This window comes from Alligator mississippiensis, chromosome 8, assembly GCF_030867095.1.
Source record: "Alligator mississippiensis isolate rAllMis1 chromosome 8, rAllMis1, whole genome shotgun sequence".
Lineage (NCBI taxonomy): Eukaryota > Metazoa > Chordata > Crocodylia > Alligatoridae > Alligator > Alligator mississippiensis.
The window spans coordinates 56,797,809-56,817,589 of record NC_081831.1 but is presented as its reverse complement, the minus strand read 5'-3'; the positions used below and the strand labels follow the sequence as shown (position 1 = coordinate 56,817,589).

At 41.7% G+C, this 19,781-nt stretch overlaps 1 long non-coding RNA gene across 1 annotated transcript in view; it reads right to left on the bottom strand.

Annotated features, from left to right (window-relative positions):
- LOC109283275 (uncharacterized) overlaps positions 1-18,592 on the bottom strand; it is a 47,246-nt gene extending 28,654 nt beyond the window's left edge. The window contains exons 1-3 of the long non-coding RNA XR_009464123.1: positions 18,545-18,592; positions 13,402-13,479; positions 7,953-8,768 (exon numbers count right to left, since the gene is read on the bottom strand). This is a non-coding gene — a long non-coding RNA (uncharacterized LOC109283275). The remainder of the gene's footprint in view (positions 1-7,952; positions 8,769-13,401; positions 13,480-18,544) is intronic.
- Positions 18,593-19,781: the final 1,189 nt, after the last annotated feature.

The following is a 19,781-nucleotide window of genomic DNA, read 5'->3' as shown; positions in this document are numbered from 1 at the left end:
TGCAAATTTTGGATTTGTTCCACTTTGCATGCAGATTGCTAATCATAATTCCATGATTTGCTTTTCTGTAAGTACTGAGCCCTATTTTGGCTGTGAATTGTTAACTCAACAGCCTTTGAACCTGCAGGGCATGGCTGTTAATGCATAGCCACAGCTGCAAAATTCCTCACTCTGACGTAGGTGCATACACAGGACTGAAGAAGAGAGAATCAAGGTTTAAAAAATTTAATTTGACAATAGCTGATAATTAATGGTAGTATACTGAGCTGCAAAGCCTGTAATGTAATATAACATGACTGCAATGAAAACTGAAATTCAATTTCCAATAGCTTGTGATATTGTACTGCTGAAGTGTAGTAGTACTTGTTTATAAGTCTAGAACCTATACTACCACTTAACTATATGTTATATTAATAGAAGCAAATTTATGTCTGGCTATATTATCTAGCTTTTTATATGCAATTCTACTTTCTATGACAGAACTCTGCATAAGAAAATATTAAAGTAACCTGCTAATCCATAGTGCTGAAAATTCTGACACCAAATATTGCATTTATTTAGATTTTTTTTTTTTTAAGTTGTTAAAATAGCACTTTTCTGACAGCCTTGAACTGACAACAGAATTGTAGCTGGGTGAGCAGAAAATGTGAGTGCACTTGCACATGATTATCTAAGTAATTATTTTCTCTGGAAAATAAGAATGTGAATAAAGCTGACTGAGTGATGCAGTGGGTAAGAAACTTAAATGCAGTGCAAAAGTTTTCTAAATGGCATTGCGATAAAGGTTTCTTGCTGATTTGATGTTTACCTCAGATATCTTACACGTTGGGTAAACTTTTACCAAAATTGTTAACAGTGTTTACTTGAAGGAAAAATAAATTTATTTAAACCATAAATGCACAAAAGTAGGGTGCTATTCCTCTGTGTGTTAGCATTCTGGATGTTAATTACTTTTATTATAATTTTAATATAGGACTGCTTATGGATATTAAGATGCAGACTATTAAATTGATTCCTTTTATGGAATTCTGAGTTGGTTTTGCATGAGTGTAACATATTTGGACCATTTTTTTTTTTTTCAAATAATTAAAAAAAAGTCATGATATTGTAATTAACAAAATCATGATACCTTTGCCAGTCTTTAGTAGGGGTAATTCCAAGAAGCAGCTGTAATTTAATGGTAAATAAATGGTTTATATTTTAGTGAATATTATTAAAATAGATAAGTAATGTATACATCTGTGGCTTTTTATATAACAGATTAAGTTATGCCTTGCTCTGAGTTTTTTTTGTTCAACAAGTCAAAGGAAGATATAAAGTAAACAATACCAAGGCACTGAGCAGGCAACTTGTGAAAGAACTAGATTTAAAGAAGATATCTGAAGGAAGAGAAAGAAGATGCATGGGAAAGCACGTGGGTGGTATGAATGAAGGTGAGAAAAGGCAAAGACAGTAGTAGACAGTAAGGACTGAGAAGAACATGTAAAGTGAGAGAAGTTGAAAGAAATGACAAAAAAAGTCTTGAGAGCCAGATAATGTAGAGGCCAGATAATGTAGAGCTTTGGTAATGTGAAGGTAACGTGAAGAGGAGCAGTTTTGATGGAGTGAGGAAAAAGGCAGAAACTGTTTTGAAAGAGCTAGCTGGCTTGAAAAGAGAAGAGCATGGGTAGCAACTATACAAATAGTTTTTGGAGGTTAAGTAGAGAAGAAGTGAATACATGGAAATGAAGGTGGAGATATGGAAAGAGTGCTTGATGAGTGCAAAAGGGTCCTTTAAGACAGCAAGCACAGAGCAGTTAAAAAGATGGTGTAGATATAAAAAGGACTCAGAGGGAAGAGATTACAAGGAAATAAGATGAAGAAAGTGGAGATAAGGAAGAAGGGGAAGTTTCTTGTAGAATAGTATGTTGTGTGTGTGTGTATCTGTGATTTAGTTGATGAGATTAAGGATGTACAAATACTAAATATAAGTTAAGGACAGAAAAACAGATGTATAAATAAAATAAAAAGGGTTTGGTTAGCTATCACTCACAGATTTTGACCATTCAATAGGGTTGGGGTCAGCAGAGTGGAGATCAGGAAGTACAGTGTCATGAGCAACCATTTAGTACCTTCAAACACACCAAAGCTACACAGAGGGGTATTCCTAAGTATCTTGGGGTGGCATTTGTTTCACGTGTCACCAATCCGCATCTGAAACAACAGGGACTGCGCAAGAAATAGTATAGCATGCTGAAGCCAGGTAGTCTGGCTGCTTGAAGAGGAAGGAGGTTGTCTGTTTGGTTGCTTGTTTTGTTTTCAGAAGGGACAATTTGTTTCCATTTTTGCCATACTATAACAGCATCCACTGTGGAGATGGTTGGTAACGTAGCCCAGGTTAATCTTTTCCTGAGGTGTTAGTCCAAGGTGGCTTCTGTATCTTTTAAAAGTGATAGTTTTGATATCTCCTGAACTTTATCTGGGGATTTTACTGCAGTATGATACCTGACATTAGAAGGCAGAATATTGGAGAGGCCTGGTAGCACCTTGGTATGTGTTTGTTCCAGAGTCCTGTTGTTCTTATTACATGATTCAGTTCTACATCAACTTATTTTGTAGAAAATGTAATCACAGTAGTATATTATTCCTTATTAGAGTAGAAGCAGGCTAGCACCAATCTACTATGTTTGCAAGATAGCTCCCTAGTTTGAGCTCTCAAGCTTATTTAAGAGGCCATTTCTGCTCTTAATTTTCTCAGGTGCCTTGCTGAGATGGTCTTGGTACGTACATGCATAATTTAGAGTTAAACTAGATATATTGCCTTTGAATCGCACATTAGACATGTTTCATTCAAAGATGATATTGAGTTCTTGTGAAGTGCTGGCATGCTCTTGTGAAATGCTGGCAAGGTAGGAGCATGAGAATGCTGTTTTTGACATGGTGGGTGTAAGTTTTCATTCTTTGCAGTTTTTCTAGTGGCTGACACATGTTGGTTCAGGTTTCTTCAATCTGTTTGAAATCTGCCTTTCTCTGAGAGAGAGAGAGAGAGAGATGTCATTTCCAAATTTGTTGGCAACAAATCATTCATAAATATATTGAAAAGAACCCGGGCAAGATGTTCCTGAAGCAGTTTGTTCTTCTGCCTCCTCTTTGTGCTCAGCTTGTTGCCTTAGCTTCATTTGGAATTGCTGCTATCAACCCATCAATGTAACAATTCATTGAGGGAACATTTTAGTATTTGGAATATTTTCCATCACTTTGTTGTGCCACTTGTGCATTCACTAAATACAGACACAAACGAAGCTAGAGAGAAAAAAAGGAGAGAAGATTAATCTGGAGTTGGCACTAGAATTATTTAGGGAATATATAACTGGCTGGCAGTGCTCTTCTGTTTACCCATATGGTTAGGGTGAGGGATTTCAATCAGGTGCAGCTCATTACATATACGCGATAAGAAAATTAGGAGAAGCCCTACTGGCTAAAGGAATCTAGGGTCTGGGACTGAGCAGTTCTGCCACAAAGAATAACTAAATTTTCAGGAAAAAGTAAGGGCTAGAGTTTATTGGTTTTCTTTGTATTAACTTGTTAACAATACCAAAGCGTGGGAAGGAAATGTTGATTGTTTGGGGAAAAATGGGAATGCCACATGCTTGTGGAGTGGAATTACAATTTACTCTCATCTTTTTTCAGTCTGCTTTCTTCCTTTCCAAAGAATTGTAAGACCACATTGTTGCTGTGTTCTTGACATGTACTCAGCAGCATACCAATAAGAATAGAAAAAACAACTGCTGGGTAAGAAGCAATGGTTAGGGAAATGGATAGTTCAGGAGAAAAGTGGAACAAAAGACTGAGCAGAGGAGACAGTAGACTTGAAAATAGAGATAATGGAGTAAGCAAAAGGGAGCAAAGGCTGAATAAAACAGCAGAGAGAAAGATGACAGGAAGCATCTCACAAACTGAATAAGAGAATGGGAAAATGAGCTGTGTTAAAAAGAGTAAGTGGCTTCCACAAAGGCTGAATAGATGATGTATAAAGGGTTTGGGATTTTTGGCATAAAAAATGTTGCATAGTTAAGATTAAGTATAATCATATTTCATTTACAATATTTGGCTGACTTTACTTGATCGTCTGTGAAAAAGAAGCATTGGTTTTAAAAGTCATCTTTTTGAAGAAAATAGTGCTTATTTTAGTGCAATTTTCAATTTTTTTCTTTGCAAAATGAATAATACTTTTTACAAAATCACTAGCTGAATACACTTGTGTAAATTTTAGTAGCTATGAAATAACAATGTACATGAAGTTTCATGTTAACATGAACTGTTCAAAAACATAGCAAAACCACATGTACACACCCCCCAAACATATACACTATTGCACTTCACTTCCACCCTTGTGGGTGGAAGGGCCTGGCCCCATCAGTACACAGCTTTTGGGTGGGGCTGCTGCTGCCACTGTTACAGCACCCAGGGACCTGCACCACTTCTTCAGTCTCCTGATGACTCTGGGCAGCAGGTAGGGAAGTTGTGGGGGTGGGGCTGCAGGTGAGCAGGAGTGCAGAGCATGGGGCCGGGCTGGTGGCAGTGTGGAACCCATGCCAGGGGGGCAGCAGCAGCATGGACCTTGGGTGGGCAGCATGTGGGTGTGATGGAGGGTGGGGGGGACCCCCCCACACTTTACCCATGGCACACAGCCCTGGCAGGTAGTGGCAGTGGAAGTGGCAGCAGAGGATGTGCCCCTTGCTGCAATATGCAGCGCTGGCTGGAGCCATGCCGCACTGGGCACCTGTGCCCTGAGCACCCCTGCCTCTTGCTATGCCATGGGGGAAATGCAGGGGGTCTCCACATTCCCCCATGACCCCCCACATATATACAAAACACCCCAACATACCCTATGCTCCCCCACACACAGCCACACCCCCTCACAACCCCCTCCACACCCTACCCCACACACACACACACACACACACACACTCCCTAACTTAAGTGCTGGTGGTACCAATAAATGTCAACTGAAGGAATGTGGGTCACCAAAAAACCCAACCCAAACCAAACAAAGCAAAAGCAGAAATAGTCACTGCTCACTTCTAGTTAACAACAGCATTTTGAGGAATAATGGAACAAATGGGTTGAACTACCAACAAACAAATCTCTGATAATACAATTAATATAATAGCATTTAAAGTTACTCATCAATTGACTGCATTATCCCCATTCTGCAGGTTATCCACGTAATGCAGGGGGTGTTTAAGTTGCCTTCAGAGCCATGGCATCTGGCCCACACGACTCCCCACAGGTCAGAAAACCTGGCAGCAATGGTAGTATGACCACACTCCCCCTTGTTAAATTCCTTAACCCCAAACACCATGCAGCAGGACTGGAGTTGGGCCACACCCCCTTCTCTCCATGTGGCCAGGTTGGGGCTAGGCCATGCCTCCTCTCCCCTGCCCTCCCCCCCCTTCCCCTCCCCCACCACAGCTGGATCAGGGCCAGGCCATGCCTTTTCCCTCTCCCACAGCTGGCTTTGGGATGGGCCATGTCCTTTTCCCCCTGTAAGGCCAGGTTGGGGTGCGGCCATGCCCCTTTCTTCCCCCAACCTGATCAGATCAAATCCATTTCCACTCAGGGCTGCACTGGGTTGAGGCTGCCTCCCTGTCCTGCCAATGGCCAGATGGGACCCCACTGTGGCCATCCTGAGCACCAGATTGGGACCACCCGCTGGGTTCAGTTCATGGATGTAATGGGCACTGCCATCCCACCACTAACTTAATGCAATAGCATTTCTTGAACAACTTTTAAGAAAATATTTTTGCAGTTAATGTTTCTTGTTATAGTCAATTAAACACAACTGAAAAAAAGAGACCTTATTCTGTTACTGTGTTATACTGAAAGGGCCACATTTCTTAATTCTGTTTCTTAATTAAAAAACTAGGAGAAAAATAATTATTCTAACTAAAAATGAGAAATTAAACTTAAAGCAGCTTCAGGACTTTTCTAGATTTTGATTGGTCGCAACCAAAGAAAAAACGTTCCCTAAAGATATCCAGACTTGGGTTCTGACAAGCCTCAAGGATGGGAATTCTAGAACTGAGGCGCAATTACTGAGAACACCCACAAAAAATGAACTTGGTGCACAGTACTTTGCTCTCATCTTACTTTAAGGATCACGATGGAAAATGAAGGTGGTCATTTCAGTATGCCAGTTAAAGGAAGAGATACTGAAGAATGTGTGAGAGTAGCAGGGAATGCTTGCTCTGCCAGCATAAAATATACTTTGTTTTCAGTTTTGTTGGCTGGTTGTAAATGAATTCTTGATATTCTTTGCTTAGCAAAACTTCTGGGCCAGAAAATAGGTCCTCAGTTTTACCTTGAACTTGTCTAAATAGATTTCAGCCTGGTATGAGAGCTTATCTTGACATTGACAAATATGTGTTTTAATGTACCATAGTGGGCATATAATGTCTTGTAGATCATCCCACAGTTGCAAAGAGAACTTCCCTTTTGCAGCTACTGTGTACAGAGTTTAGTAGCACAGGAGGAGTCAGTGCTGTAGTGTTTGCTGTCACTGTCATTTTGGCTTCTGTTTGACTGGTTACTGTAACTTGGACTTCCCCTGGACTTCCTGAATTACATGAGCATTAGAAGAGCATGGAGGAAATTTAAAATTTTCCATGTACTCTTTCTGTGTTGCACCTTATGTAGATATAGGAAATAAACTGATGTCATATTTCCAGTTTCCACTGTGAAATTTAGAATCAGGATTTTACTCCCACATGTGAATTAAGTCTGAGGTCTCAATTGCCTGGGAAATCATGACATCCTGAGTTTCTGAGTCTTTACTGTTTTTTAACCATTGCAGCGTTAGTGTCCAATTGTAAAATGTTGATAACATAAACATGCTCCAAGTATCATTAAACATTTTCATGAACAAAGAAAAGTATACAAGCAATTAATCAGAATGGGAATCTGTATAAACTGACTATTTATATAGCACTAACAATTGCATCAGTATTGAACACATGGGCAAAACGTGCACAGTATTTACAGATCTACATTGTTAGAATCAAGGAAATTGCTGCATATTCTATAAATTAGCATAAGCATGGGTAGGGGCTGTATAAATCAAGGATGATGCCAAGCATAGATACTAGAAGGCACAATGTAAACAAATACATCTATCTTAAGGAAATTAAAATGCTGACACATGCAACCATGCTAAGTATCTTGGGTGAAATTGTTCCTGGGAAAAAGTCCAGATGTCCCCAAAATGTAGCTTTAGTTAGTCTTAAGTCATGTGTAAAACTTGTGCTATTCCTCTGCACAGATGTAAGTTTCAGTCCCTAAGCTTGAATGGGCCAATATGCAAACCCTTACTCATTAAGGACTCAATCCTAAAAGGTTCTGTCTCCTCTGGCCCTCACGCAACATAGAACTTACGCACGTGCCTAATGTGAATCATCTGAGTAGTCCCCTTCAGTCTCCTGACATATCCTGATGTTTCTTTGGTCCTCAAAGAGGAGGTTGCCCCAGGGCTTCCTAGGTATGATTTATGCTCACGAACACCTGGCAGTGAAGAGCTTCTACCTTAAGGGCTATTTGCATGCTCCAACCTCCCCTTTATCATGCCCTATGCCTCCATGGGTGTTGTCTGTATGATGTCCCCTTGTTGGGGCTTCAGCCTCCTCGGCCTCTGACCCTTCACTCTAGCTAGGCTTACCAGCCTAGGCCCACCAGATAGGACTCAACTTCAAAGTACTAGCTTCACTCGATCAGCTCTGGGCCCCTGGCCCTATACAGCTGCACCCACTTGTGTGCCAGGCTCTCTGGCCCCTGTAGTTGTGCCCCCCATGGGCACTAATGAGGACTTCACCTCCCCTATAGCCCCATCCACAAACCACCGGAGTAAACTAGAATATAAACATTAAGCCCCTGGGCTATAACAAAGGAAAGTTAATGAAGGCAATTAGCCTGCTTACTTTTTTTCATGGGCTCCACATCTGTGACTCCCAGTGCCTGCTGCGCGCTCGTTCTCTCTCTCTCTCGTAGGGCTGCTGCAGCTTTGCTTGGAGTACTCAGGAATACACTCTTTCTGCAACCTGGGCTTCCTGGTTACCTCAGACCAGGTTTTACGTAGATCTGGCCTGAGCCCTCTCCCAGTCACCTGACAGCCCCCAGTCAGCTAACTGGCCTGCAAGGCTTGGATTTTAACCCTTGCTCTGCCTGCAGGCTGTGCCCTGAAGGTTCTAGTCTTAAAGGGGCTGCCCTGCTTTCTAGTGACAGGGATAGGGTCCCCTGTTACAGGGAGTCCCAGTGAAAAAAGGCAAACATAAGGAGACTCAGGAGTGCCCCAAGGCATTTCCAAGTGCCGCTGGGGATGACACCCCATTACAGTAGCCGATGTAATTAGCAACATGCATAAGGTCAAGAAAGCACATAAAATACCTTGCTGTATCAGTTTGTGCAATGTCTGATAGGATTAAGCCATATGTGAGGAATCTAGAGTTGTACAAAGAGTTAGCAAACCTTTCTATATTGAATAGGTCTCATTACCATGAATAAGTGTTTACAGGGTCAGGCTCAAATGCATTAGGGCCTTTTAGTTCAAAATATGGTATATCTTGAAAAATATTTGTAAAAATTAGAAATAATTTATTTTAATAGTATAGTATTTGATGTCGGCTTTCCATAGACCTTCTAAAAATTGCAGGTGAAATGTCCAAATAAAACAAATCCATTGTGAATATTGTTCAGAAGTATGGTCAATATATCAGTTACTTGAAGACTGGTGGTTCCTGTTAAGAGAGAAAGTGTAGATAATAAAGCATTATAAAAGAATGGAAGAGGCAATGACAGACTGTAAGCAAGTGAATAGAATGCAAAGTAAACTTAGCAGATCAGATACCCAGCTAAGGATGTTTCCAGTGGACATGAAAATACTAAGAGATGTTCTCCCAAGACGCATGCAGAGGATGGAACCACTCCTTTCCTTTTGATTCCTCAGCAAGTGTATTCTGGTACAGTAGTCACGGAATCTACAAATCTGATGATGGGCATGAAGACAATATCCCTGCTATACCTGAGAGTTGCCCAGGGATGCTGAGTTAAAAGCCTTCCTCATGCAGGAAGTAGGTGTAATAAGAAAAGGGGAGCCAGACTCTGCATAGGTCATGAGGCAAATACCCAGGCCATGCAATGCTGTCATTCAGATTGACCATTTTAAACTACACCATCTGTATACAAATTCACTAAAGGAGATAATAGTAACCAGTTTAGCTGTCCTCCCTCTTTCATCTTCTGAGAGACCAAAATAGCTGCAAGCCTCAGTAAGGAGCAGTTGTGCATTCCTCGACCACTTTGGTAGGCATGAACTCCCTGAGAAGAACAAGCTCCAGTTCTGGGTACAGCAAGATAGCATAGCCTTCTCCTTTTCCTATGCACATGTCCTGCAGCTTATTGGGAGTGCATGGTGAGGGAGGTGGTACACATGTATCATTGCCCTACCTGTTCACGGTTGAACCCTCCCCTCTATATACCCAGGTTCGTGTGCTCCTCTCAAAGATGGAAGTCCAGATAGGAGATGATTTAGTGAATCAGGACCTAACCATACTGAAGTCTATATTATGATTATTTTTTATAAATCTATTAATGAAGATACATTCTAGTGCACACAGATAGCATGTAAAATTTGTTATAGTAGTATTACTCATACAAATATTCTTGTACTTTATATGTCCATTAGGATCCTGGTCTGTGAAGACAGTGCTTATGCACAGGGAAGTATATTTCAGTAAAATCAATGTCAGTTTGAGAAAATGCAGGACTACTTTTTAAAAATGACCATATATCCAATTTTCTGACTCGTTTGGTTTAATATAGTCAGACTGTGAAATGTGAGAGATTTACACATATGATAGAACCACTTTCCCTTTGTTGAAAGTGAAAAAGCAATGATAATCAGAAAATCATTAAGCTTTATGTGAGTCTCATTATTGATACATAAAAAATATGACTTCTGAAATAATGCAGACCCTGTAACCTTGTCAAGGAGTTATTAATTTTTCATTCTCTCTCTAAAAATGACTAGTGCGTGACAAGGCTGTTTAAAAATGAAAGGAAAAGTCATCTACATTTGAACACTATTGCTTGATTTTAAAATTGAGAACCAATAATGAGCAAAGAATGTAATAAATCAATCATGAATGGAATTTACTTCAGCCCCCTTTATATAATTATAGGGAAATGAAAGTACCATTCATATTCTTCCAGTGTAAGTAAATTATAAAGTTCTTTTTTAAAATGTTACCCTGTAGCATGTAAAGGGTATCATTTTGCTGAGAAAAGCTTAGCTTAGTTTTAGTGGTTTGCCCAGGAAAAAAAATACTTCATTCTTTGTAGTATATCTGCTATTCATGAGGCCCCAAAGCTCCTATTTTGATTTTAAAGTCCAGCAGCATTTGGTTCTTTTGCTTATATACTCTAAAGAGGATTTAGCTGAATTTATAAAAGTTTCAGCTGGAAAACATAACTGTTATTTAACTATTAGTAAATTCTTTTAGCCGTTTTAAAAGCAAAACACAAACATGCAAACATCCTATTTATATAATTCAAATATGCATCATTGTGTGTGTGTGTGTGTGTGTGTGTGTGTGTGTGTGTGTGTGTGTGTGTGTTAGATGGGTGCCACTGAAGTTCTTCAGTACCAAAAAAGCAACTGATATAGATATCAGCCATCTGTTTTGCGATCTAATGTGCAGCCATTTAACATTTTGTGCAAAATAAATGAACTCACAATGCATTCCATCTTCCTATTTTTTCCCCAAAGATTAGTTTTAGTTTTAAAACACAATTAAACTGCAACTTGTTAAAGTAATGGTTTTCTTAATCCAAGTTGAGCCAAGCCAAGGCATTGTGGGTCATTTGGAAAAGTATACTATTGCATTACAAACTCTAACTAAAGCAACTTAATAAATTATCTCCTTATCCTTCACCAAAAATGTTTTAGAGTTCTGCCTAAATTAAAGCTACTATCTTCTCTGTCTGTACAGTCCTCTTAGAGAAGTTTCTGGGCTTGTGTTTCTGCATAAGTAAGAGGCAAGTTGTAACTCACTCTTTGTTAAATCCTCTTAGTGATGAAGCAGAGTGTGAAATTTTGCTGTGCTTTAGAGAATAATACACTGTATGCTACATATGCTCTTAGCCTTGCCTTTGCTTGAATTTGCCATGGGCCTGTTGTGTAATTAATTACTCCAAGCAGTGCTGCTCACTTAGCACTTTCCCAAGTCTGCAGTGTCCACTAATAAAAGATCTTTGTAAGCACGTAATCAATTTCACACTCACATCAGTTCATAAGAATGTTAATTTGTGGACTAGAAACTGCTATTGTAGAAGACATTTTCTTTACTATTTTGTCACTATAATACTTGCCTGAGAGCTTTTGGGATTTTAATTTTTACAAGCAATATGAGACTAGGTTAGAAAGATGATACATGTGTTTGGCTTTTGGCAAAGGTAGACTGATTATTTGCTGATGCATGTTGAGAGTGGAGAAAATATGCCTGTTTATGTGATAATTCTGGAAGTGCTATTGGAAACAAATAAATAGCTCTAGCCAGAGATGACCCCGCACATTTTGTCAAAATGAGCCATGTTCCAAGTTTTGATGTTAAATCTAGTTACGTTCAATTCTTCCTCTTTAGATGTCCTAAAAATTTTTTTAAATTGTATCAAATCTAGTAGCTAAAATACTTGTATTTAGCAGGTAGAGAAGGAGCTATTTTAAAAGTTAAACTTGTAAAACTGAAATCATAGCACATTGTAGGAATAGAAAGGAATGTCTAGACTATCATACCTGGCCCTTTTGTATTATCCTAATCCCACTTTCTCTTCCTGTTCTTTACATTTTGCATTAAATAGTCCTACCTGAATTTGTCATTTTGACTATTTCTTTATCACTGTAGAAAGCTTCTTATTGTTTTTGAACTCTAGAGCTAAGCACAGACATTAGGGGGAGGTTAGATCAAGTTCAAAATGGCCACCCAATCCAGTTTAGTTCACCCTGGGTGTGGACCTTACACTTAGACCCAGTTTCAGTAATTGCAAATCAGTCTAAACCTGTAACAGTATAGAAGTTCCACACACATAGATCAATGTGGAAATTGTGGAACCCAGTCTGAGATAGGCCTGGATCAATGTAGTATCAGACTTACTCGATCTAGGCTAGACAGGCATGGGACTTCAGTACAGTTACCTGAACAACCCCAGGGCTGTGAAAGCCCAGCCACTGACATCAGCCTCGGGGCTGCACTTTTCACTGCCGCTCCTCCCCCCACCCCCCAAATCTGGCACCAGGCTATTTTTAGCTTCCTGGTCCCTTGCTCCCCACTCTCTCACAGACCAGCCAGCCCCCTCCAACCTTATATCCTGCATGCCACTCAAGGTGTCACTTGTTTTATCAGCATTTGCTGCTGCCAGAGGTGAGCAAGTAATTATTGGTGAGAGGATGGGTAAGAAGGAGGGATGGGGGTGTAGATTTGCTGAGGGGAGTTGTGCGACTAAAAATAGCCCCTGGTCTCCCCACCCCCCCAAGCTCGCCTGGAGATCCTGCAAGTCCCCCTGATCCCACCAGACCCTTCTGGATCCTAGCAATCCTCTGTGTACCCCACCTCCCCCCTCATCACTTCCAGGGATTCTGTCTGCCCTTCAATTCCTCCTCACCCAGGTGGATCACACCTGGCCTCCTTCACAGCTCCCCCCTCCTCCCCAGCAAATTGTGCCTGTCCCCTCTGACCATCAATCCCACAGATCACGCCTGCTTCTCCACCCCCTGTGTATCATGCATGTCTCCTATCCCTTCACAGACTCCCCATTTCCCTCCCAGCCTGCTTGCCCCTCCTATTCCTCCCAACTTCCTGCTAGCCCCCTCCATCCTGACTTACCTTAGATTGAGTGACCATTTTGAACCCAATCTAACGCCCCCCTAATGTCCCCAAATATCTGTACTTAGCCCAGAAGTTCAAAAGGCCAGACAGAGTTAATCAATTTTATTTATTGGTTCCATCTCTTCATATCACTTATGACTGTGGTTCCATTTCTTAATGACTATCTCTCTTATCTCCTACTTCCCAGGCCCAGCTGAAATTAGAAGTAAGCTACTGCCAGCATGTTATTGGGCACAGTGAAGTTAACTTCACATACTTTATTCTGCCTACAATTTACCCCTCTTCCTCCTTCTTCCTCTACAAACTAGGATTTACCATATTTTCTTGAATATAAGACAACCCCCTAATAATTCGTTTCTAGATCTGAAAAAATTAAAATGTTTTTGTAATTTTCCAGATATTATATCTAATTATTGGAGTTTTGCCTTGAATTTGCCTTCCACTGCTACAGCAGGGAAAATAAATCTGGGAGAAATCTGGTACCTACCTTGCCTTTTGTCCTCCCCTTCATCTTGTTCCGCCTGCAGCTCTTTCCTCCCCTCCATATTGTCACATCTATCTCTCCCTAAGCAAATGGAAGTGAGGGGCAAATCTGAAAACACTGATTTTGAAAGAAACATAATTTACCATTGAGGGAAATTATTACAGGTACCTATAGACTTAGTTCATCCAGAATTGATGCATTTTACCTTTTTTGCAAATGGCTGCAAGTTTTATCACAGGTGCTCCATAAACACACTTTTAAGCGGCACTTTTGTACCTACTTATATATAACATTAGTCCAAAGTCAAAAGGCTCGTGATTTGCCATATAGTTCATTGGGCTGGGTCCCAGCAGTCAATGGCATTTCAAACCATGGTAACCCCGTAGTTCAGCAATGCTCAGTACAGGTGTATACTCCAGATAGATCCTTTTGTGGGAGTTATGTGCTAATTAGCCTCCCACTCATGCTTGGAAGTGGGTGTTCTTGACACAAGTACTGGGATGGTCCAAAATATATCTGCAGATGAGGCACAGGGCAACCTGATCCCCCTCCACCTGATAAAGGGAGGGGTTATACTGATCAAATGTGGCAGGCTGACAGAGGAGGTGACAGAGGGATTCTTGGTGAACTGTTTGCAGGTTCCATTTGGTGAGGTTTACCGCACATTTAAGGTTGATGAAGAAACTGGAATCATTGGAAAGATTATGGGGGAAAAAAAGGCACAGCACAACTATGGGAGTTAAGAGGAAGTCAAATGTATGCATTGGTTCACCATGCAATACAAGTCAGTGGCTCACCAGGACTCAAAAAAGAGTTGACACTTCCAGTGGGAAGATCTTGGCTATACGCCAACTTTATAGAAATGGGAGACTTCTCCCTAGCTTGCTCCTGTGGCCATACAGCTGAGGGTAAGCAAAACTCGGTGGCATCTGAAACCCAAGCCTCTGGGCTTGGGCCTACACATAGGATGACCACCAAAGGATTTGGAAGCATCTGAAGCCCCAGGTGGGGGTGGATGATGTTTGCCAGTAGTAGGGCCACATATTCTTGAATGACTTATGGATTTGCAATTGATTTGGCTGATTTGACTTGGGACACAAATAAAATTTCTTTAAAAAAAAAAGTGGAATGGGATATACTAACCTATTCCTGTTGGGAGGTTCCTGTAGTGAGACCAAAATTCCAGAAGGACCTACAGAAGGAGCACAGATTTGAATTTGCAGGTAGCTCACTGGGCACTCCTTATGTAGGCATGGAGAAATAGTGTAGGGCAGACAGGCTCATCCAACTGCCCCAGGCAATCCTGTTGGTGAGAGGCAGAAACAGTTGACCACCCCTTCTGGGACTGCCCATATGCTAGAGAGGTGCGGAAGAGAATTTGCCTATTCTTCCTGGTGGTGACAGGGTTTATAACTCTGACCAGAGAGGCAGTTCTGTCCAGGCATTTGACTTAGCAGCAAGGGGCCCTGACAACCTGCTTTGACCATTTCATTTCCTGCTTCAGGTACATCCTGTGGAAGACCATAAACCATAAATTTACTCATAAATAGACACACAGGCCTCCCAGTCGAGGGCTGTATTAAAATGGGACTGAGTGAAATGCACTGATACAACAGGAAGACAGTAGAAGGTGATGGGGAAGAGATGGTGGATTTCATATGGAAGAGAGGGGACTGGCATAGATTTTTCAGAGGCGAGGTCTCCAAATAGAGCTATGAGGATGATGATGAGGATAGAGATGATAATGATGAGTGACAGGACTGAAGAAAGAGGTGGGGGAGATGGGAAGGGAGGGGGGGAAGAGTATAGGGGGATAAGGTAGTCCTTTGCATAATAGTGATGGTTTTAAAGGTGACAGTGGTGTGCGGGTGCATGGTGTGGTCTTTGTAACAGGACTAAGACGACTGTGACTGTAACAGTGCATTTGGGGCTGTCAAGTGAACCACAGTGGTCACAAGATGGTTTGTTACAGGTATAGTTATATAAATAAATATTTTTGCAAAATAAAAAAAGTTTGTAGGTTCCTATCAGTATGTTTGCCCACTGTGGACCATGTGTTTTATAGTCCAGCTCAGTGTTGGCTGCATTTAATCAATTTCATAGTTAATTTCCAGTATTGAGCATATGCTGCTCTTGGCAGCAGTTTAATGATAGCTAAAGTATATAATTAGGTTTCCTTATATGCAACTATAACATGAGGGGCTTTTTTTACCCATGTGGATTGGGGGGGAAAGAACCTTGTCTTGTATTTGAGTAAGTATGGTAGTACACCTTTTAGATTTCTGGCCAGTTTTTTCACTGACTTCAGAGATCACACCTTAAAATTACAATTTTCATCCACAATTGTGATATTCATCCATGTGAGAGGAACAATTACAAAATTCTGCACTTGGGTTGGAATAATTGCATGCACAAATAGAGACTGTGGAATGGCTGGCTAGCTGCAGTACTGCAGAGAAGGACCTGGGGGTTGCAATAGACCATAAACTGAATGTGAGCCAAGAGTATGCTCACACATAGAGAAAGAGGAAATATCTGTATTTATTTTAAATGTCAGGTCTACCTCAGTTTATCCTTCTGACCATCATCCTGCCTGGCTGCATGAAGGTAAATCAACGGAGGCTAGAAAGGGGGGAGCTAAAAAGAAGTAAACAATGGCAAAGATAAGATGCAGTTCAGAGAATATCAGAAGTACTTAAGGAAACAATGGGGAAGCTAGAGGTGGGAAAATAGAGCCAGCTTGAGTTTTAGTTCATTTTGCAAGGTGTGGACTTATTAAACATCCTCCTAAACCTCTGATGAAAGGGGACACTGAACTTTAAACATAATGGCCTAAAAAAGGAAAGAGGGGAGGAGGTTTTCTGTATGCTAACAGACACATGTACTTGAATACAGTCACATAGGCCATGCTGCAGAAGGCATTCTGGTTTTTCTAGCTAGAAAAGGGGTAAACTGCACTAAAATGAGTTTATAAGGCCTTGCAGAGAAAGATTAAGGTGTAAGACCCACACACGGCTCGTGTTGTTTTTACATGTTTTTTTCTCTGCATCTATGTATCTTGGGGTGAAAGAATAAATACTACTATGTTTTGAAGGAACTTTGAGTCTTTCTGGTCGGCTGTCATAGGGTTCCAGAGCAAAAAGGATTAATAGGTGCTAAATCCACTTGAACTTATGATAACAGAGCTGGGAAACAGAGGGGTTGCCACCAAAGGATCCAGTTCTAGTGGTGGAACTGTGAGACTCCTGCCTAGTGAGAGGTGGAGAAGCCTGGGCTGTCACCTCATGGGTACTCTTGAGACTGATACAAAGGAATTTAAAGTACAACTAGCCCTATCCATCAGGTGCAAATGTGAGCTTTTTCTTTGAGCCAGTAACCGATGTTGCATCTTCCATTTTTGTTGTATGGTGACCATTGATTATTGGGTAAGAAATCCTTTGAAGAAGGAGGACTTGTCTTCATTTTTGGCTTAGGACTTGAGGTAGATGAGAGTTATAACTGAAGCTATTCATATGGAAAACTTAACTTTGAGTGTAGAGGTGCTTTTCCTTCAAGTTGTCTAGCTTATTGAGAAGATGGGTTAATACTCAAGATAGCATAATTATTGAGCATATAACATGGAAGTTGGCTAACTTGAGTGCTAATATTCCTCCATTACCTTCTCATAGGTACCCCAAGGTGCTCAGAACAGGCATAAGGGTCCTCCCACAATTCACTTAAAAACAATTCAGTAGAACAGCTCAGCTGACTGCCTCACAACAGAAGCATAACAATACAGCTATAACTTCAGACTGCTGCTGTGACATCAGTACAATTGTATAGCTCTTGTCAGCAGAAGATTTGCCCGCCCCCCTGGGTCGACTGCCTTAGTATGGGGTTTGTGTACACTGCAGTCACTGTGCTAGGGTGGATCTAGCTCATAGGCATATGTGAGTTGCTTTTAAGTGAGCTTGCTAGCTTGGCATTAGTAGAATTGTAGCTATAGCAGAATGGGCTCAGAATGAGTTAACTGAATATTTGCGCTGTATCGTAGTTAGATTGTGCAGCCTGCATGGAATTCTGTGCTGCTGTTTCTTTACTATAATTAGTGTCTGAGCATAAGTGTATTTCATAGGAAAGTAGAGCTGGAAGGTCACCTAGTCCAGCCCCCTGCTCGTAGCCTGTTCCAATGCTTGATGACCCTTATAGTCAGAAAGTTTCTCAGTCTCCAATCTAAATTTTCCCTACTGTAGCCACAGAAAAGCCCATTTCCATCCTCTCTATAATTGCCGGTCAGGTATTTGAAGATTTATCATATTCCCATCCTGCCCTCAGTCTTCTCTTCTCTGGACTAAATACTCTAGCTCTTTCAGCCTTTCCTTATAAGTCTTGCTTCCCAGGCCCCTAATCATTTTTGCTGTTCTACACTGGATTCTTTCCAATCTGTCTGAAGTGTAGGGCTGTAACAGGTGGGGCCGTCCCAGGGCCAGTTTGATGTTGGCCCACCCACCTGTCTCTGGACTAACCACCCACCTCTCTTTTCTGCCACATATTGATGATACATAATTATGGTGTTAATTAGGCGGGAGGCTGCCCATTTGGTACCCCAGTGTTTAGGGGGATCTCTGCAGCTCTGTTCCATCCATACACTGTGGCTGAAGTCTCACAGATGGCATCTCAGGCAGCTAAACTCAGCTGTACCCTTCACCCTATTAGTTGTGGTCCCTGCCCTGGGAGCTTCAGCTCCCCTTAAGCCCTGGCCCCGTCTCAGGCCGGTTAGGACCCCGAGCCTCTTTGCTCTTTGGGCATCCCTCACAGTGGGCCCCTGGCCCTTTGACCCCTCTCTGGGTCCTGGCCCCAGCATGGGCCAGTCAAGGTCCCTTAGGACAAACCTGAGCTTCTTGCCTGCTTTTTCCCTTAACTCCACTGGATCACATGAGCCTCAGGCCTCTTACTGGCCTGGGCTTTCCCCAGCTAGGACTGTGCGGGGGCTGGAGGTTATTAGGTGGCCCCAACCCACCTTTCACCAGGGAGGTAACTGGCCTGGCATTTTATGGGGCTGCTGCACCACCGGCAGTCCCACCAGGCCTCCCTTCCCTGGCAGGATACAGTTTTAAGTCATGCCCAGGACCTGAGTCTCCTATATCCCCATAGCCCCAGCTCATACCTCCAAGAAGATGTAGCTGAGCCTCAGCTCAGTCAGCTGATGTCTCTCTCATGGCTGCCAGCAGCAAACTACTGCTTCACCCTATATATATCCTTGGTCTCAAAAATGGCCACCGTATTCAAGCACCTGGCTGCTACCTGCTCCAGGCCTTAAAGTGGCAGGCACCAACAGTGCCCTGCCACAGGGGCCCAAAACTGGACACAGTACTCGAGGTTGATGTCCTACCAATGCTGAATAGAGCATAAGTACCCATTTCTTTGTTTTGCAAGTAACAGTCCTTAATACAGCCCAGGATGCTGTTGGCTTTTCTTGCAACAAGAGTGCACTGTTGGCTTATATTTAGTTTATGGTCTACTGTAACCGCCAAGTCCTTCTCTGTGGTACTTCAGCCTAGCCAGTCATTCTGCAGTCTGTATTTGTGCATGCAATTATTCCATCCCAAGCACAGGACTTTTTACTTGTCTTTGCTGAATCTTATCTGACTGATTGCGGACAATTTTTCCAGTCTATCCAGGTCATTCTGGATCTTAGCCCTGCCCTCTAGAGTGTCTGCTACTCTACTCAAGTTAGTGTCATATGCAGATTTGCTAAGTGTACACTTAATCCTATCATACAAATCATTAATGACTATATTGAACAATATCACACCCAGGACAGACTCCTGGGGAACCCCACTTGATACCTCATCCTTGTTGTGTTGTAGGTTCAGTTCACTGAGGCAGGAGCCACTTTTATAAAGAGACCTCTTCATTTTTGCTAACAGCACACACACACAACCATCCTACTCTCTTCTAGCTCTCTCTCTTAAATTCTGCCTAACTCTTCAAAGTACCATATTTGCTCAAATACAAGACAAGTTTTTTCCCATAGTCAGCATGGAGAGGGGGAAGCCCCTCACCTTACATTGGCATACAAGGAAATCTCACTAAATTTAACATTGCCTATCATTAAACTGCTGTGAAAAGAGCAGCATGTTTTCAGTAAGGGAAGACAGCTATGTAGTTGATTAAATGAAGCCAACACTGAGCATGACAATAAAACACATAGCCCATAATGGGCAAACATACTGATGGAAACCTACCACAAGGATAAGTTAATACAGCCCAGCTGAATGAGATATGGTACTGCTCATTGTACACAGGCCTGCTTAGTACACTCCCTTTTTCAAGTCCTTGTAAACTACTACATAGTATACATTTTGACTTCCTCTTCACTCCTACAGCTGAGCTGTACTCTT